This window comes from Pituophis catenifer, unplaced genomic scaffold, assembly GCF_029215685.1.
Source record: "Pituophis catenifer annectens isolate HBS135680 unplaced genomic scaffold, rPitCat1.0.hap2 SCAF_9, whole genome shotgun sequence".
Lineage (NCBI taxonomy): Eukaryota > Metazoa > Chordata > Lepidosauria > Squamata > Colubridae > Pituophis > Pituophis catenifer.
In genome coordinates, this window is record NW_027256889.1 from 20,651,043 (window position 1) to 20,671,275 (window position 20,233).

General features: G+C 46.1%; 1 protein-coding gene across 1 annotated transcript in view; it reads left to right on the forward strand.

The window, feature by feature from the left end:
• The first annotated feature begins 262 nt into the window (after nucleotides 1–262).
• Nucleotides 263–20,233, forward strand: part of LOC139321306 (protein argonaute-1) — a 79,637-nt gene continuing 59,666 nt past the window's right edge. Inside the window, exon 1 of the mRNA XM_070949977.1 lies at nucleotides 263–276. The gene's annotated coding sequence lies outside the window, so the exon portion shown is untranslated. The remainder of the gene's footprint in view (nucleotides 277–20,233) is intronic.

Here is a 20,233-nt window from a genome sequence, read left to right on the forward strand (position 1 = left end):
ACCTCTTTGCTCCGCTTTCTCGCCTTCCCCCGCCCCTCCCTCCCCTCCCTCTTCCCCAGCCTGCGGCGGCGCTGGTTGGATGGGCTGCCGCGCAGGCGCAATCCCGGGATCCCGGGCTCGTCCCGAGCAGAGGCTGCGGCTGCAGCGGCGCCCAGGTCCCGGTGCGCCTTTGGACGTGGGTCTATTCGGCTGCGGCTCGCGCGCGCCCTCCTCCCCTCTCCCCGGTCCGGGGCGCCGCCCGCGTGGATGGGATGGAAGCGGGTCCCTCGGGAGCAGGTACCCTGCAAGGAGCCCGGGAAGGGCCAGCTCGGAGGGGCAGCATGCAGCCAGGAGGGGGGGTGGGGGGGATGCAATCGGTCCGGGCGACTCCGGGAGCCCGTGCAATATATTGGGGGGGGGATGAGGGGGAGCCCTCCAAAGGAGCAAGAGCGACGCCGGGCTTTTGCAAAGGGGAGGGGGCTTCTGGGCTTTGGAACCCGGGGGGGGGGTGCTTGGGGGGCGCCAGGGGCGAGGGCCAGGGTTGCGGAGGGCGCCAGGGTGGTCGAAGAACAATGGAAGGGGAGGGTGGGGTTGGGGTTGGGGTGAAAGAGGTTTGGGGGCTCGGGGGAGCCGGTGTGCAACGTTTGGGAGGGGGCTGGAGGCGAGGCGAGGCCCGAGCTGGACGTGAGGAGGGGGGAGGCAGGTTTGGAGTGGGAGTCTCTTAAGTTCCACCAGGCTGGCCGGGAGTGGGGGGGGGGTTGGGGGGGGTTGGGGGAGCGGATCTGCGAGCCAAGGAGGGAAGGGGCTGGAGGGCAAGGGAGGCCTGCGAAGAGGAAGGGGAGGCCACGTGAATCTTGCAAAGGGGGGCTTACCGAGTGCCAGGGGGTGGTGGGTGGTGGGGGAAAAAGATGCTCTGGGGCAGGGAGGGTGGGGGGGGGGGTGGGCTTGTTGGAAGCAGATGTCTTGGAAAACTCCGAACTTGAATTTGGGGAAGGGGAGAAGAAGCCCTGGGGGGGGGGTTGAGACTGGCTGAGATTGCAGATGATGGGGGTCTGGGGGGGAAGGATGAGGGGCTCTGAAAAACAAGTGGCGTGCAAGAGACAAAATTGGGGGTGGGGAGGGCAAAGGAGGGGAGAATGGAAGAGATGGGGAAGGGAGCAGGAATCAGAAATGGGTCTGGGGGTGGGACTCGCTTTAGCTCTGTGGAAAGGCTGGGGGTAAGTGAGAGAGGTGGGCTCAGCCGCGGTCACCTTTTGCAGAAGGGACTCTTGAAGTATCAGATTTGTGGGGGGCGGCGGGGGAAGAGGAGTGTGTAGCGGTGCCTCTGAGTACCAGGTGTGCTAGGAAACAAGGTTTATGGGGCCCCGCAGTTGATTTGTGGGAGTGGGGTGCAGAGAACAGACTGTGGACATGCTCGGATGAGGAGAAGTCATCTTGGTGGTAGGTGTGTTGGAGAGATTAAACAACCCTTGAACAAGACACCTTGTTACTCATCGGTCCTTCTGGGTTGGTGGAATGAACGAGGATTTCCCCAGTTTTTGAGGGGGGAATCCCAAGGAGTTGTGACTCTCTTCACACATCCCACCAGAGACTGAGACATCTCTTTGCATCGGACATCATGGCTGCCCCCCAACCCCCCACTCCCCGGCGCTGAGTGAGCCATGTCAGGTCCCATCTCACCTCCCATTTGCCACTAGATTACAAGGACCAGGCAGGCTCCTAAGCCAAATGGACTTTTTTTTTTTTTAAATTTGATTTATATTCCGCCCTTCTCCAGAGACTCAGGGCGGCTTACAGTGCGTTAAGCAATAGCCTTCATACTTTTGTATATTTATACAAAGTCAGCTTATTGCCCCCCAAAACTGGGTCCTCATTTTACCTACCTTAGAAAGGATGGAAGGCTGAGTCAACCTTGAGCCTAGCGAGATTCGAACTTGCAGTAATTGCAGGCAGCTGGTCTTAAATTACAGTGCTTAGTCTGCAGAGCTATCTAGGCATTCAACAGAACCCACCGGAGGTTCCAAGCTAGAATGAAATTTATTATGGGATGCCTTAAGGGGAAGGATGAACCCACTTCTGTAGCTCCTAACCCGGTTTTAGCAGTCTGTGTTTGCGTTCATACAGCAGTTTAGTGTGTTGTGGGGATTCAGCATATCAATATACAGTCTAGTACAGTGTTTCTCAACCTTGGTAGCTTGAAGATGGGTGGACTTCAACTCTCAGAATCCCCCAGCCAGCAGCGCTGGCTGCGGGATTCTGGGAGTTGAAGTCCACCCATCTTCAAGCTACCAAGGTTGAGAAACACTGGTCTAGTAAGTGGGGAGCCCCACTTTTATTGAAACTAACATCCCCCATCTGGAATTCTCTGAAAACTATAGACTATAGACCAGGGGTCTCCAAACTTGGCAACTTTAAGACTTGTGGACTTCAACTCCCAGAATTTGCTGGGTGAGTAATTCTGGAAGTCCACAAGTCTTAAAGCTGCCAAGTTTGAAGACCTCTGACTTAAAGCAAAGGTCTCCAGCCTTGGCACAACTTTTAAGACTTGTGGACTTCAATTCCCAGAATTCCCCAATTCTGGGGAGTGAAAGTCCACCAGCCTTAAAGTTGCCAAGTTTGGAGACCCCTTTTGTAGACCCATCAGTTTGGGAAGTCCTGAGATCCGTTACTTCCAAAACATCAGCAGGTACATGGCGGACAGCAGTTTTCAAGGAAAGAACCAAGGTGGATAAGTGAGAAGACAGAGTGTGACTCACCTTTGGAGGCTCTTTCTGGATGAAGGGAGATGTTTGAAAGGACCATGTGGTCCTTTGGAGGTTCGCTGGGGAAATATCAGAGAGGCTTTGATGCCCAACTTGTGTCAGAGCTGTGACGCATATCTGAAAGGGGTATGCAGACGGGTAAAGGTTCCTGTTAGGGGTGCCAAGGGCAGCTGAGGGTGGGTTGCCTTCTCTTCATCTCTCTTCCCCCTTCCCAAGAAGAGCAGAGGGGTTTGCAACTCTCATTATAAAGTGTGTGTGAGTAAATGCAACAGAAAGTAAATTGTGATGGAAAGTAATTGTGACTTAAAGAGGAGACAGGAAAAAGGGGGAGACAGAGACAGGACAGGAGCTGGGCGAGGGCAGTGGGTTGTGTTTTTTTTTTTTTTCTTTGTGTGCCCAAGCCGTGACCTCCAAGGGTTTAGTAGTATTTCTTTTTTTTATCGCCTCTTTAAAAAACAAAACAAAACGGAACCAACGTCCTCCAGATTTCCTTTAAAGAAACTCTGCCCCCGACATTTCCAAGCTGATGAGGAAAAGATGAGAACATGTGTGCTTTTTGAAACTTTCTCAGAAGAAGGATTTTAATGGTCAGAACGTGTATGGAAATTCTCAAATCATCCAGGTTGTCCCAGAGCTGCTTTTCCAGAAGGCAACTGGACTTCCTTGCTTTTACTTCCTTTGAAAATGTTTTACATCTCATCCAAGGAGCTTATTTAGTAGTAGTAGTAGTTCTTCTTCTTCTTCTTCTTCTCCTTCTCCTTCTTCTTCTTCTTCTTCTTCTTCTTCTTCTTCTTCTTCTTCTTCTTCTTCTCCTTCTCCTTCTCCTTCTCCTTCTCCTCCTTCTTCTTCTTCTCCTCCTCCTCCTCCTCCTCCTCCTCCTCCTTTTTCTCCTCCTCCTTCTCCCTCTCCCTCTCCTTCTCTTTCTTCTCCCTCTCCCTCTCCTTCTCCCTCTCTTCCTTCTCCTCCTTCTTCTCCTTCTGATTATGCCTTCCCCTCCTCCTTCTTCTCCTCCTTCTCCCTCTCCCTCTCCTTCTCCCTCTCTTCCTTCTCCTCCTTCTTCTCCTGATAATGCCTTCCCCTCCTCCTCCTTCTCCCTCTCCCTCTCCTTCTCCATCTCTTCCTTCTCCTCCTTCTTCTCCTTCTGATTATGCCTTCCCCCCTCCTCCTTCTTCTCCCTCTCCTTCTCCCTCTCTTCCTTCTCCTCCTTCTTCTCCTTCTGATTATGCCTTCCCATCCTCCTCCTCCTTCTTTTCCTCCTCCTTCTTCTCCCTCTCCCTCTCCTCCCTCTCCTTCTCCTCCTTCTTCTCCTTGGCAATTCAAAGATTCATTGGTTTATTTTATTGCAGCATAATGTTTTACAGGCAACACAGCTACTCCATATGATTCATGAAATGGATTTATAAAGTGGCAAATATATACATACGAAAGGCACCTTTGGGTTAATTGTCAGTGATTCAACCTATGGTTCTTAGGCTCTTGAGTGTACATTGGGGTGGTTTTGAGAGATTTGTGAGAAACTTGCAAACGACTTTGTGATTTTTCAACCTTCTTGTCTTTACTAAAGGCCAATTGGGATGGTGAACGTGGGAGTGATGCACTGTACTAGGTCATAATACTAGTTGCTTGGTTCTGGCTTAATGTGCTATGTAATGGCAACTCTGGTGGTTGTAACCTATTGCGAGAACTTTGCCAATGTAGGTTTATAAACTTATTTATGGCTTAAACCAGAGGTCTTCAAACTTGGCAGTTTTAAGGCTTGTGGACTTCCAACTCCCAGAATTCCCCAATTCTGGGGAGTTAAAGTCCACAAGCCTTAAAGTTGCCAAGGTTGGACACCCCCCTGGCTTTAGAGTACTATTTGTGAGGCTTGGCTAGTGGTGGCTTAGAAAGCAAATCATGGTGAAAGTGAAGCGAATGATGCCACCCATTGTGGTTTCTAAATATGGTTTATCGCTTAGTGTAGTGTGTGTGAACTAGGCCACTCTTAACAGCCCTGCTTTTGAAAGCTTTCAGCTGCTCAGCAAATTATGTAAATGTGTCTTGCATTTCAAGCACAGACAATAGTATTGTGGTACCTTAAGAATTAGGATTAATGTGGTCCATGCGTTGTACTACTGCATTATATATGATGGTTTGGTTACATGGATTAAAGGGTTGTGTGTGTGGGCTTAGCCATTGTTACTTTACGTGTTGTAAACCTAACTGATTATGCCTCATGCAATAAACCCATGATAGCGAGCCTATGGCACGCGTGCCACAGGTGGCACGTGGAGCCATATCTGTGGGCACGCGAGCATTGCCCTAGCTCAGCTCCAGCACACATGCGCACACTGGCCAGCTGATTTTCTAGCCTTCTGGGCCCACCGGAAGTCAGGAAACGGGCCGTTTCTGGCCTCCAGGGGAGTGGGGAAGGCTGTTTTCACCCTCCCCAGGCTCCAAGAAAGCCTCTGGAGCCTGGGGAGGGTGAAAAATGTGCCTACCGGGCCCACCGTGCCATTGTGTGCCGAAAGCAGGGGGAGCGCGGCGGAGGGGGTGTTGCAGGTGCATGCATGAGGGGAGGGGCGCATTGAATTATGGGTGTGGGCACACGCACGCGCAACCCCCTGCACTCCCTCCGCTTTTGGCACGCGATGGCAAAAAGGTTAGCCATCACTGCAATAAACTATTCTCAAGCCAACAATGGTTTGGGATCAGCTGTGGGCCAGATGCCTTCCCAAAAGTGTTGGATTACGGTACCCAGTATTTCCTGTTATTGCTACCCACTCTTGCTGGGGAAGATGGGAGATGTTATCCAAGGTACAAGGAAGGCAGGAAGGTTAAGAATAATATATGTAACATTCTGTATCTTTACAGTATTACAACTTCCTAAAATGAATGTGTGTACCATCCCTTCAGGACTAAATGCATGGCTTCATTGGGATTAGCATGAAGCAAGCAATAAATACATCACTTTTAATAATGTCATTGTAATCTCTCTATTGCAGGCATTCTAAAACTTTGTGGCGTTGCGATTGTCTATTTGGGTTTGTGCAAGCAATGCCTGGAGTGGGGTTGACAGGGCTCCTGCTGTGCATGTCCAAATCTGGGCAGGCTTTTTATTTTAAAGCAACCCTTCCCCTCAGTCTTACTTTGCGTGAGACAACCCAACCTTGAACCACAGTTTGAGAATCCCTGGTAAATGTGGAACAGAACCACATTTCTTTCAGGTTTACAGCAGTGGTGGGTTCCTCCTGGTTTGGCCCGGTTCGGCCGAGCCGGTAGCGGTGACGATATGACATCACCGAACCTGTTCTCTTTGTTCGGGAGCTGGGCCCTCCCGTCCCCCCCCCCCGCGTTATTCTTACCTTTTATTTGGTCCCACCCCCAATTTTTTGCTGCCTCCCGAGTCCCAGCTGATCGGCTAGAAGGAAAAAAACTGTTTAAACTCTTGCCGTGGGGCTTCAAAGGGCCGCCCTACAGCTGATCAGTGTTAAAAGGCAGTGTGATGGTAGACCAGCACGCTCGAAAAAGAAATGGGTAGACCGGTGCCTCCAAAAACAAATGGGTAGACCAGAATGCTCCATGAACAAAGCTCTTCGGCTTTGAAACAGAGGTGAGTACCGCCCCCTACAGTCGGGAATGACTAGCAGATATGTGCGAGGGGAACCTTTACCTTTTAAGTATAATAATAGTTTATTAAGCTTGTATGCCACTTGGCTCTCAAAGATTCTGAATGGTTCGCAACAATGAAAGAGATGATAAAAGGTATTATTTCTTGCAGCAATCACAACTTTTATCCTTATGTTACTACTATTTAACACTGCTTCCTTACAGAACACCTTTTAAAAGTCTTAGAATCTGCTCTGTAGTATTCTTCAGACGTATTTTGTCCTAGGATGGGAAATATAGATAATCCTCGACTTACAACCACAGTTGAGCCCAAAATTTGCTAAGTTGCTAAACGAGACCATTGTTAAGTGAATTTTGCTCACTTATGTACGACCACAACTGAGCCCAAACTTTCTGTTGCTAAGCGAGACATTTGTTAAGTGAGTTTTGCCCCATTTTACGACCTTTCTTGCCACAGTTGTTAAGTGAATCGCTGCAGTTGTTAAGTTCGTAACCCGGTTGTTAAGTGAATCTGGCCGCCTCATTGACTTTGCTTCTCAGAAGGTCGCAAAAGGTGATCATATGACCCTGGGACATTGCAACCGTCATAAATATGAACCAGTTGCCGAACGGCTGAATTTTGATCATGCGACCACGGGGATGCCGCAACAGTCGTAAGTGTGAAAAACGGTCATAAGTCACTTTTCCCAGTGCTGTTGTAACTTTGAAAAGCCACTAAATGAACTGTTGTAAGGTGAGGACTATCCGTATGCTTCAAAATGTATTTTAGAGACTGGTAGGAAAAGGAGATCCTTCATTAAGGATCTGGTTCATTAAGGAGATCCTTCACTGCCTTCATTCAATTTGATGCTTGTTTTCAAGGAAGAAGAATGTAGTCTGGAGTTTAACAACTGGAGGTAAAGGAACTGTTAGTGAGTTTGGTACACAAGTAGTCCTCGACTTAAACTAGTTCATTTAGTGACCAAAGTTACAATGGCGTCGAAAAAAGTGACTTATGACCATTTTTCACACTTACGGCCATTGCAGCATCTCCACTGTCGGAGTTCCAAGTAACCCACCCCAACCAAGAAAGTCTCCAAGGCAAGCAATTCCTCTAAGATCCATTTTATTAGAGATGTCATATTGGCACATCTGGGAAAACCCGAATCTGAAAGCTCCCGGGTTTTCCCCACCCAAAAGAAAGTCAAAGTCCCTTCCTCCTGCACCCACATGTCCATCACATGGTCCTATCAATCCATCGTCCCAACTGGAGATGCCTCGCAGTCACCCCACTCCAGGTGCAGGCTGAACATCCTTGACTCCCAGAGAAAAGAATGTTGTTCTGGCTAGATAACTCTTTCAACTCCATGCAATCCCCCCTCCCGTTTTCCCACAGCATTAAGTGTGGCAGTCCTGAAGATCCAAAAGAAAGACGGCCTCCGGGGCTGACACCTACGGTCACATCAATCAAAATTCAGATGCTCGGCAACTGACTCATATTTATGACCGGTGCAATGTCCCAGGATCATGTAAAACACCATTTGTGACCACCTGACAAAGTCAGTGGGGAAGCTAGATTCACTAACTTAACAACTGCAGGGATTCACTTAACAACTGTGGCAAGAAATGGAGCAAAACTCACTTAACAAATGTTTCACTTAGCAACAGAAAGTTTGGGCTCAATTGTGGTCGTAAGTCGAGGACTACCTGTATTTCTAGTGATTAAGAACCTGGACTCTAAGCAGAGACACTGCAAGTTCTAGTCCTTCTTAAGGTACTGAAGCTGGCTGGGTAAGTTTGGACCAATCCCTCTCTCCTGTCATAAGGTGGGAGCATTATACACACTGCCTTAAGTTGTACAAATACACTTAGCACACTGATGACAACAATTGGAACCAGAATTTCTGTTGCTAAGCATGGGGTTTGGTAGGTGCTTGATCTTACCGCCTTTTCTGCATGGTTGGTAAGAGAATTGCTGCATTCATTAAGTGGTCGTTAAGTGAATCCAGCCTCCCCCATTGATTTTGCTTATTGGAAGCCAGCTGGGAAGGTCGCAAATAGGGATCACCTGACCCTGGAATTCTGCAATTTGTCTTAAATACAACTAGTCCTTGACTTACGACCAAAATTGAGCTCAAAATTACTGTTGTTAAATGAGACATTTGTTAAGTGAGTTTTACCCCCATTTTACAACCTTGCTTGCCACAACTGTTAAGCGAATCGCTGCGGATCATAAATTATTAACCCAGTTGTTAAGTGAATCCAATTTCCCCATTGATTTTGCTTGTCAAAAGGTTGCAAATGCGGATCACATGACCTCGGGGCACAGCAACGGTCATACGTCTGAACCAGTTGCCAAGCATCTGAATTTTGATCACATGATGCTGCAGTGGTCGCACGCGTGAAAAATGGTCATAACGCCCTTTTTGCAACTTTCAAGGGTCACTAAGTGAACTGTCGTAAGTGGAGAACTACCTGTTCCATGCCAATTTGCCATGTTGATTATGTGACTGTGAGGATTCTGCGGTGGTTGTAAGTACAAGCACTGGGTTGCAAGTCACTTTTTTCACCACTCTTGTTAACTTCGAATGTTGGTTAAAAGGCATGGTTGTAAGCTGGGGAACAACCTTGTCTATTCAGGATGTAAATTCTAATAAGTGAATAAACTCTTGATTAGGATTGTTGATCCAATGGAACAATTTGGGTCCGTTTAGAGCAGGTGTGTCAAACTTGCTTTCGTGGAGGGCCCCATCACGGTTGTGTTCGACCTCAGGGGGCCGGGGTGGACGTGGCCACCTCGACGTCACTTGTGTTGGGGGTGCCTGTAGTGACCCCAGTGCTCTGCCAGGGAAAACAGGGTCCCAATCTCTGTTTTTGGTTGCCATGGCCTCATACAACCCTCTGCTGGTGAAAACGGAGCTTAGATCTGGCTTGCGGCCCCTCAAGCCAGATCTAAGTACCTCACGGGCCGAATCCGGCCCCTGGGCCTTGAGTTTGTCACCCGTGATTTAGAGCCTCAGATTTGATTTTCAGGGATAAAGGGAAAGGTTCCCCTCGCACACATGTGCTAGTCGTTCCCGACTCTAGGGGGTGGTGCTCATCTCCGTTTCAAAGCCAAAGAGCCAGCGCTGTCCAAAGACGTCTCCGTGGTCATGTGGCCGGCATGACTCAACGCCAAAGGCGCACGGAATGCTGTTCCCTTCCCACCAAAGGTGGTCCCTATTTTTCTACTTGCATTTTTTACGTGCTTTCGAACTGCTAGGTTGGCAGAAGCTGGGACAAAGTAACGGGAACTCACCCCGTTACGCAGCGCTAGGGATTCAAACCGCTGAACTGCCGACCTTTCGATCGACAAGCTCAGCGTCTTAGCCCCTGAAACCGAGGTGCCTCAAAAGTCTGTCCAGATGGAGGAATGGCTTGAAGAGGTCTGAAGGATCCCTCTGATTTGGATAGGCCAGTTCGTTGCATGGAAGCTTCATGCCTCCCCAACACTTCAGGATCCTTTTCTACCACTTGGCTGATTTTGCTAGGCAGAAAAAAGGCATTGCCTCAGCACGATGGTATTTCAGGACCGGGGGAGTCTGCTTTATCTCCGACAGTGTTGCCGGAGAGGCTCATACCAGCTTCCCTCGAGGTGGTGCCATCTCTAGACCATTGGCATTTAATTCCCACAGCTTCCCACTCCGTTTATCATGCAAGCTGCAAATAGTAGAATTTAAACTCCAATGCATCTGGAGGGCAGATGGCTTTTCACTACTGCCTCAGAAATGTGCTTTAAGGATTAGAATGAAGTTCACTGATTTAGTAAACTTGGAGGGAAGGACTAGACCAGTGATGGCTAACTTTTTCGGCGCCGAGTGCCAAAAGTGCTGGCTTGCCCATAATGCAATGCATGTGTGCCCCCCTGCACCCCACCAGTGTGTCTGCACACCCATGTGCACCCCACCCCTTGCATATGTGCACATGACCCCCCCCATGTGCACCCCATCCCCCATGCATGCATGTGCAAACCCCATGTGCAACTCATCCCCGTGCATGCACATGCACACCTTGCATTGCGCCCCACCTCCTGCGCATGCGCGCGCATCTCCTGCATGCACCCTGCCCCCCCATGCATGCATGGCAGAGACCCAAAAACCAGGGTGGATTTGATTTAAATCGAGTTGATTTAAATCACAATTTAAATCATGATTTAAATCACTAGTAAAAAGGCTTGATTTAAATCATAATTTTTAAAGAGCAACTGTCATCTCTGCTACTCCTTTGACCCACTGTTGACTCACCGATAGTCCCAGCGTTGCAGAATATACAGCCTCATGCTACATAACTAAGCTCCATTTCATGCTGAATAAACTAAATCATTTATGTATCTTAAATAGAAAACTATCTTACGATAGATTTTTACCCCCAAAGTTTTTTATTAAAATAAATTCAATAAAAATAAAAAAAATCCGATTTCAATCAAAAAAATCCGATTTAAATTAAAAAAATCTGATTTTTTTTATTTTTTTTAAAAAATCATTGATTTTTATCCACCCTGCCAAAAACCAACTGGCCAGTGGGAGGTGCACACACATGTGAGCTGGGGCGACAGCTCCCATGCCTGCAGAGAATACTCTGCGTGCTACCTGTGGCACGTGTGCCACCGGTTCGCCATCACAGGACTAGACCAAAGCTGGGAAAGAATCACTTTCAGTTTTAGGGACCACCCAAAGAGCCAACCCCGGTTGTTTTGCGAAGGTGCTGATGATAGTCTACAACCCCTTAGTGTCCCAAAAGTGCTTTTTTCAGGAGGCAGCTGGACTTCCTTCTTTTTTCTTTTGAAGACACTTCGCTTCTCATCCAAGAAGCTTCTTCAGCTCTGACAGGATGGTGGGGAATGGAAGGATTTATATTCCTTGCAGACAGAGCTGGTCCTTTGCATCCTTTTAGAGGGTCGTTGTAGCCCTTGGAGTTTTATCTGTGTCCTCAGGGTCACCTGAGTAGTGCAAATGGTTCCTGTAGTCTGCAGTTTTTTCCTCCCTGGAAATCCATTCCTACTCCCACACCATTCAAAGGGTCTTCATCCCAAATTGTGTAGCTAAAGGTCTGTAGAGATTCTCAGTCATTCAAGTCATGGTTGTCCCAAAGGTGTTTTTTTCAGGAGGCAACTGGACGTTCTGGTTTTTTCTTTTGAAGACACTTCGCTTCTCGTCCAAGAAGCTTCTTCAGCTCTGACAGGATAGTGGGGAATGGAAGGATTTATATTCCTTGCAGACAGCTGGTAGGTCGTTTTAGCTGTAGAATTTGGGATGAACACCAGTGGTGGGTTTCAAATTTTTTTACTACCGGTTCTGTGGGTGTGGCTTGGTGGGTGTGGCGTAGCTTGGTGCGTGTGGCTTGGTGGGCATGGCAGGGGAAGGTTACTGCAAAATCCCCATTTCTTCCTGATCAGCTGGGACTCGGGAGGCAGAGAACAGGGGGGGGGGGGGCAAGACCAGTCAGAATTTTTACTACCGGTTCTCCAAACTACTCAAAATTTCTGCTACCGGTTCTCCAGAACTGGTCAGAACCTGCTGAAACCCACCTCTGATGAAGACCCTTTGAATGGTGTGGGAGTAGGAATCAATTTCCAGACTGCAGGAACCAGGAGCACCATTCAGGAGACCCTGAGGACACAGAGAAACCTCCAAGTGGCCTCAACGACCCTCTAAAAGGATGCAAATAACCAGCTGTCTGCAAGGAATATAAATCCTTCCATTCCCCACTATCCTGTCAGAGCTTCTTGGATGAGAAGTGAAACGTGAAAAGAAAAAAAACCAGAAAGTCCAGTTGCCTCCTGAAAAAGCATGACTTGGATGACTGAGAATCTCTGCAGACTTCCAACCCTTTAGTAGCTTCTGACTAGGTACCTAAAAGATGATATCTCCCAATATTTTCCAACCTGGTGAGACCCAGCTTGTGGCTGTAGGTTGGTGGGTTCATCTCATTTTCTGAATCTTCATTCATCTTAGGAAGAAGCCAAAGGTTCAAGTAAGGATCCTGAACTCTCTTTAATGATAAATCCCAGCAGAATAGAGTGCATTGAAGGGTTATGAGAGCACGGACTCTTAAGTCTGCTTATCTCAGTCCAGGAAAGGTCACCAAAGGCTACCTGTTCCTCTAGCGCAGTGCTGGCTGGCCAATTTTGGGAGTTGAAGTCCTCAAGTCTTAAAGTTGCCAAGTTTGGAGACTCCTAGTCGTAAGGACTACGGGAGTTTCTTGGATCCGATGACTAACTTCTCAACCCAACCCCTGAGTAGGAAAGACTTTTCAAGGAATGGCCTTGCCTTCTGCAAAGATTGAATCTTGGCTTGAATTCTACTTTTCTATGAGAAAAATATTGATTTGATTTTTAGATGATGAGAATATTGTCTTTGAAGAAGGAATCTAATTTAAAAAGCACCCGGGGCAGGAATTAGTTTAACAATAACAACAACAAAAAAATCTTTTTGACACTTCTTGAGAATTGTTCTTAGTTGTTTATTCTGGTCTCTAGAGGAGAATTCACACAACTCATTAAGTCGTAACATGATTTACTTAGGTCTTGCTTAACCCAGTGTGTGAATAGCTTTTTTTTAATTTTGCTAACCATTATTCGCAAGTTTGAAGTTTATTTATAGTTTTTAATGTTCCATCTTTTGGCTTGGGTTCAAAGATTAAGTGATGAAGCTAAAAGAGAATTACTGATCCGCAGAGTTCCATGATTGTGGGAACTTTTCCTAATCCATTGTGCTGGTTCCAGGGTGGATTTGATTTAAATTGAGTTGATTTAAATCATGATTTAAATCACTAGTAAAAAGGCTCGATTTAAATCAACCCGATTTAAATCATAATTTTTAAAGAGCAACTGTCATCTCTGCTACTCCTTTGACCCACTGTTGACTCACCGATAGTCCCAGTGTTGCAGAATATACAGCCTCGTGCTACATAACTAAGCTCCATTTCATGCTGAATAAACTAAATTATTTATGTATCTTAAATAGAAAACTATCTTACGATAGATTTTTACCCCAAAAGTTTTTTTATTAAAATAAATTCAATAAAAATAAAAAAAATCCGATTTAAATAAAAAAAATCTGATTTTTTTGATTTTTTTAAAAAAATCATTGATTTGTATCCACCCTGGCTGGTTCTCAAAGTGTGTTATATGAAGCTTTATTTGTAGATTAGCCTCAGTGCTATCTCCTTGGTGGTTTAATAGTCTGCCCAAATTAAAGAGGTGAAGACTCTGGAAAAAATGGAAAGATAGAAGAGAATATTTGTAGCTCAGGGTTGAAATGAGGAGTCCCTGATGCTCTCTGAGCTTGGTTGTTTCCTTGCAAGACCTTTCATTACCTAACTAGGTAACATCATCAGCACTGATGCCTGCAAGAAAACAACCAAGGTCAAAGAGCACCAAGGACCCCACAAAAGGGAAAGAACTAGGAGATACCTTTCCCTTTAGGAAATAAAAACCCCTAATTCTTGATTTCTGAGACAAACCAGAATCATTAATCAGGGTTTGTTTTAAACTGGCTTGTGTTTAGTTTGAGCAAACTATTGCTGGCAATATCATACCTGCTTTAGCTGCTCTTCTTGGCCAATTTGCTTTTTCCCTAGTATATTTGGATTAAATCGTCCCCATTGCTTAAAAACAAAAAACTGTAAATCACAAATTCAGGATGCAGAACAGAATTGATGTGAAATGAAAAAGTTTTTGCTTGCTGGTGAAAAGCCAATTGAGCAATTAGTTTTTTCTCCGTTGGTCAAGAATTCCAAGGGATGTAGATAGCAACCAAAAATACCCCCTTTTTCTTGCATTCAGCTTAAAAAAGTAAAGGTTCCCCTCGCACATATGTGCTAGTTGTTCCCGACTCTAGGAGGGGTGGTGCTCATCTCCGTTTCAGCTGAAGAGTGAGCCTGTCCGAAGACATCTCTGTGGTCATATGGCTAGCATGACTCAACGCCAAAGGCGCATGGAACGCTGTTCCCTTCCCACCAAAGGTGGTCCCTGTTTTTCTACTTGCATTTTTTACGGGCTTTCGAACTGCTAGGTTGGCAGAAGCTGGGACAAGGAACGGGAGCTCACCCCATCATGCGGCACTAGGGATTCGAACCGCTAAACTGCCAACCTTTCGATCGACAAGCTCAGCATCTTAGCCACTGAGCCACCATGTCCTTAGATACTTCAAATTACTCAAAATTCAAATTCACCTTAGATACTCCAAATTGATGATGGTGAAGAGCAGGGTTCCCAACCTTGGCAATGTTAGATGTGTGGACAGCCATGCTGGCTGCCAAATTCTGGACATTGAAATCCACATATCTTAACTTTGCCACGGTTGGGAAACCCTGGTGTAGAGAGAGCTTTTCCCTGAAGGTAAAACCTAGAATAGAATAGAGCTGGAAGGGACGTTGGGGGTCTTCTAGTCCAAGCAGGAGACCCTCTACCAGTTGAGAAAAGTGACTGTCCAGTCTCTTCTTAAAAGCCTCCAGTGATGGAGCATCCATAACTTCTGAAGGCAAGTCATATCACTGGTTAATTGTTCTCACTGTTAGAAGTTTCTACTTAATTCCAGGTTGCTTCTCTCCTTGATTAGTTTCCATCCATTGTTTCTTGTCCTGCCTTCTGGTCCTTTGGAAAATAAGCTGACCCCCTCTTCTTTGTGGCTGGCCTTCAAATACTGGAACACTGCTATCATGTCTTGGTGAGCCTTGGTGGCGCAGCAGACTAAAGTGCTGTTAAGTAGCACCAGCTGCCTGCAATTACTGCAAGTTCAAATCTCACCAGGCTCAAGGTTGACTCAGCCTTCCATCCTTTCGAGGTAGGTAAAATGAGGATCCGGATTGTGGGGGCAATAAGCTGACTTTGTATAAAAAAGAACACCGCTTAGGGGGGGCCAAAAGCCCTATTAAGCAGGTATATACAAAAGTATGAAGGCTATTGCTTAACACATTGTAAGCCGCCCTGAGTCTCCGGAGAAGGGCGGCATATAAATCGAACTAATAAATAAATAAATAAATGTCACCATCCTAATCCTCCTTTTCTCTAGACTAGCCATATGGCAGACTGCTTCATATGGGAAACTGATCTTATAAATATGCTGGTCCAAAGTAATGTACGTTGACCGACCAACTGATTGACTGTAGATTTGATCCTCCAAAAATGGTGATTTCAGAAAATGCACCAGAAGGCAGATGACATTAGATATATTTCTAATCGTCCTCTCATGAACTAGAACTTTTCCAAACGGATTCCTAGAAATCGGATTCATAAGCAGACTTTAGACACTGTCCCATTATATTTGCTTTCCAAGCTAGGGGCTCTCTGCAGGATATGGTCAAAAAAAGTCAAGATGGCAGCCACAATGGCAGCTACAAAGCTCCACGACGCACCTAAAAACAAAGCCATGCTCCAAACGCATCGTTGGGCTGCTATAGACATTTTCGATCATAGCCTGCAAACACCCCTTCTTCCAAGGATCAAAAAGGTGGCTTCTCTCCTTTTAAAGCAGCATTCTCCACGTGTTTGTACTACCCCTTCCATCACTCGGAACGTCCCGGCTGATGAGCATGGGACCTGTAATCCAGCAGAAGTGAAGTACGTCGGTTTGAAAGACGGCTTGGCTAGGGAGTTGCTGAGGGCTTCGAAAGCCGACTTTAGATTCCTGCTTAGGAAAAGAACCTCAGTGAGTGAGTTTCGCACTAAAAAACTCTTAACTTCTCGGGGAGATTATTTGATCCAGCGTAGAAGGAAAGAAATCCCCACGGAGGATAAGGCTATTAATAGCTACAGTACTAGACTTGGGAGCTATATTTTGCCCTGGGTATCCTAGACAGTGGACTTCTAAATGCCCATTGCTGAGCGGGTGCCCCAAAGTGCAATTTCCATTCATGCTTTGTGAGTTGATTTCTCAGAGGCTGCCAGCTGTCCTCCCTGGAAACCATGCTGGTCAGGACCAGGGTGGATAAAAATCAATGATTTTTTTTTAAAAAATAAAAAAAATCAGATTTTTTTAATTTAAATTGGATTTTTTTGATTTAAATCGGATTTTTTTTTATTTTTATCGAATTTATTTTAATAAAAAACTTTAGGGGTAAAATCTATTGTAAGATAGTTTTCTATTTAAGATACATAAATAATTTAGTTTATTCAGCATGAAATGGAGCTTAGTTATGTAGCATGAGGCTGTATATTCTGCAACACTGGGACTATCGGTGAGGCAACAGCGGGTCAAAGGAGTAGCAGAGACGACAGTTGCTCTTTAAAAATTATGATTTAAATCAACTTGATTTAAAGCCTTTTTACTAATGATTTAAATCATGATTTAAATTGTGATTTAAATCAACTCGATTTAAATCAAATCCACCCTGGTCAGGACGGGAAAAATGAGAGATATTTTAAAACGTCCAAATACTTCTCATCCTCTTTCCAAAGTGCCTGGCTGGCTGAGATTTACCTGAAATTTCAGCTACTTCGTTTCCCTTGCCTCATTCTTCCAGCAGTCATCCCAGTCCACATCTCCTTGAGCTGACCAGTTGTTCAGTTTTTTAATCATTTCACCTGTGTTTTTGTTTGGTTTCCTTTCAATACACCGCTGATAGTGGAAAAAGCTGCTTTTGATGGCCACCGTCGTGTTACTGTATATTTGGGGGTGGGGGTGTTACTTAAATAAAGAGAAATGCTCCCCCATTTGCAGTTGGCCTTTCCTCCCGCTCCCCCAAATAAAATGATCACTTTGAACAACATTCCTGCATTCTCTAGTGTAAGAAGTTAGCACCCACCCCTTTCCTAGAGGAATGAAATATTTTGGGAAATATTAAAAAGGCAGAATATTTTGTTTCCCTGGATGAGAAATGGAGAAGCTTGTTTTAAGGACGAAGCAGCTCCCATCTTCCTGCTCCCACCTTTTGTCAAGGGGCCAGAGGCAGAAACTCAATCTTTGTCAATGGACCATCATCTGCAACACAATAGGACCCATCTAGCAACAGAAACTCACCACATGGCACCTGGGAAGATTACATCAGCCAGCAAGGTTAGCTAAGACCCCCACCCCCGGGAGTCTGACAACCAATCAGATACTCTTTCTGGGCCCCAGGAAGTTCAAAGCCAGAGAGAGCATAAAACCCGGGGACTCACTGTGTCTCGCCCCTTTTTCTGTTCAGGAACTCAAACCATGTGATCCTGTCCACCATTAAACCATCTTTCCAAGCAGTCTCCATGTTTCCAGTGTCTTTTTCCCCACTTGGAGCAGAACCCAGAAGGATATTTCTTCCTACACTAGGTTTCAGGACATCAGGAGTATGGGGGGAAAAAAAACGGAAGAGACCTTGGAGTCTTCTAGTCTCTAGACCCTCTGGACAAATGGCTAGTTTAATAGCTAAAACATGTTTTCAGTGGATAAAATATGTAAAATTCAGAGGCACTGAGATAAACAGGTGCAACAAAGTTGGTTCTGCAGGGAAGCTGCTTCTCTCAAAATTCGTTTTGAATTTTGAGTCAACCTTCAGTGGACTCCTGACATCTCCCCTCAGTTCTCTGTGCAGGGTAACCTCCCTCCCTCTCTCTCTCTCTCTCTCTCTCTCTCTCTCTCTCTGTGCGTGTGTGTGTGTGTGTGTGTTTTAAAAAAACTGGGATTCTGTCCTTAAAAACACAAATGCAAGAGCCAGAAGTGTTCCCAGCTGCTTTGCCTTTCCTGGGGAAATTGGGGGTGGGGGGAGCTTTGCAGGGCTGGGCATGAGATATGCTGCCCATCCTGGGGACTGTTTTGTATTTTTTTTTTTTTTTTTTGGTGATGGGAAACTCTGGCCTTTGTGTGAGGTTTGCTGGAGCAGATTGAGGCGCTCATGTGATTAACGGCATGTGTTAGCCTTGGGCTAGCTCTTCTTCCCCCCCCCCCATTTTCCCTTTGGGACCCCCGTGTTTTGCCCTCCCCTTCACATAATTTATTGTAACAGCAGGACAGCGTGTGGGAGAACTGGCTTGGACGGAGAGGAAGAGGAGAGGGCTCTCTTCAAAAGCCCACTGAGAAAAGAAGCTCATTCTGGTGTCTGGGAGCATCGATGCCTCTCCCCTCCCTTTTTCTTCCCTCCCCACTCTGGATTCTGCTGGGGGTGGGTGGGGGCTGCAGGATTTAAATAGAGGTGTTGATTTCGTGTGCCTTCCTAAGTGTGTGTCTTGTGTGGGTCAAGCGGTTAACAAGAGGTGTAGATCTAGAACTGGGTGACAGCTGTTAAGGAAAAGTCCCAAAGGTGCTTTTTTCCAAAAGGCAACTGGACTTCGTTTTCCCTTCGAAAACATTTCACTTCTCATCCAAGAAGCTTCTTCAACTCCTGGATTGGATGAGAAGTCCAGTTGCCCTTTGGAATAAGATGCCTGTAAAAGATGGCTTCCAGGTCTGACAAAAAGCATTTTTGGGACAATTGTGACCTGGATCTGTTGAGAATCTCCCCATAGACGTGTTGAGGGAAAGGCGTGTAAGAAGGCACCGGCTTCAACTCTTGTTTCTGCACTCTGGGCTTGGCCCCTCTTGAGTGGGAAGTTGGAACCAGCTTCCTCCTCTGAATGGGGTGGGGGGTGGGGGGAGGGAATCCCAGGTCCTTCTGTTGCGGCTGCTTTGCAAATCCATTATGTGGCAGCAGAAAAGGCCCCCAAAGACCCCTCCTCCCCCATTTCCCCTCCTTTGAGGCTCCTCCATTTGCATGACAAAGTGGGGACTCCTTTGAGGTGGGAGTATGCAAAGGGAGCCCCTACCCACCCGTCTCCAGGCAGAACAGGAAAGGGGGGTTGGGTGGAGGAAGGTTCCCTGGCCAGCTTGGATTTATAAACCCGTCTTAATAGAAAAACTCTTGTCTCTTATGTTAAACCATAATCCTGTTTACTGTCTGTGGCTAACCGTGTGAATCAACGGATGTGGTTTGCAAACTTAGGGTAGCATGATGGCTGGGGAATTCTGGGACTTGAAGTCCACACATCTTAACTTTCCTGAAGTTGAGAAACATTGGTTGGGTGGTGTGTGTCATTTATTTTGTGATCCCCATTAATTTCAGTTTATTCAGCAAACCATGGTTTCCAAAATGGTAGTCTTCCATAATAGTTAAAATCAGTTGGGTACATGACTCAGCTGGAACTACAACCTTGAGTTTTGTGGCCTAAGTCCTCACCAAGTCCATCTAAGTCCTCACCAGGCCAGCTCCTGCTTATCTCCCAAACCCACAGAAGATCTAGCTATGGAGACTATGGATCTGTTGATGGGATCTGTTTGTGGTTATTCACAACCTCAGTTTAGTATTTTGTGTAAATCCACCCGGTGCTTGTATCGACAAGCTTCTTTTGGGCCAACTGCGAATTCCTCTAATGTCCTTTCATTCCTTCACTATGGCTGCCCCGTTGACGGACTGACAACTGAGTCCTGGACGAAATGGAAAGAAGGCTGAGGAACAGAAGGATACGACCCAAAATATGCCACTACTGGTGCAGCCTTGTGGTCAACTTGCTCTTCTTCCAAGACTTTTCTGCCTCTCTAGAGTTGGATCTTGAACTGAGTGGCTAACACAAATTTTTCTGCTTTTACTATCATGAATCTTTAAGGAAGCAAATGGTCCTTTGCTTAATCTTGTGAAGTAGGAACAGTGTGTTCTGCTCCTAGCCTGTGAAGAAGCACAGAGTTGATGAGTGAAGATGTGGTATTGTGGAATTCATAATCTCTTTTTTTTTGTCGCAGAGGTGTTACTGTATTCTTCCCAATAGAAGAACCACTGAGAGTTTCTTGGTTGCAACAGAATATTCTTCAAATACCATGAATAAGGGGGAAAAAATTCATTTGAATGGGCAAGGTTAATTTTTTTTTGACAGCCAGCAAAGACTTCCCTGGATTTTTAACTTCAAAAGTTTGATTGTCCCT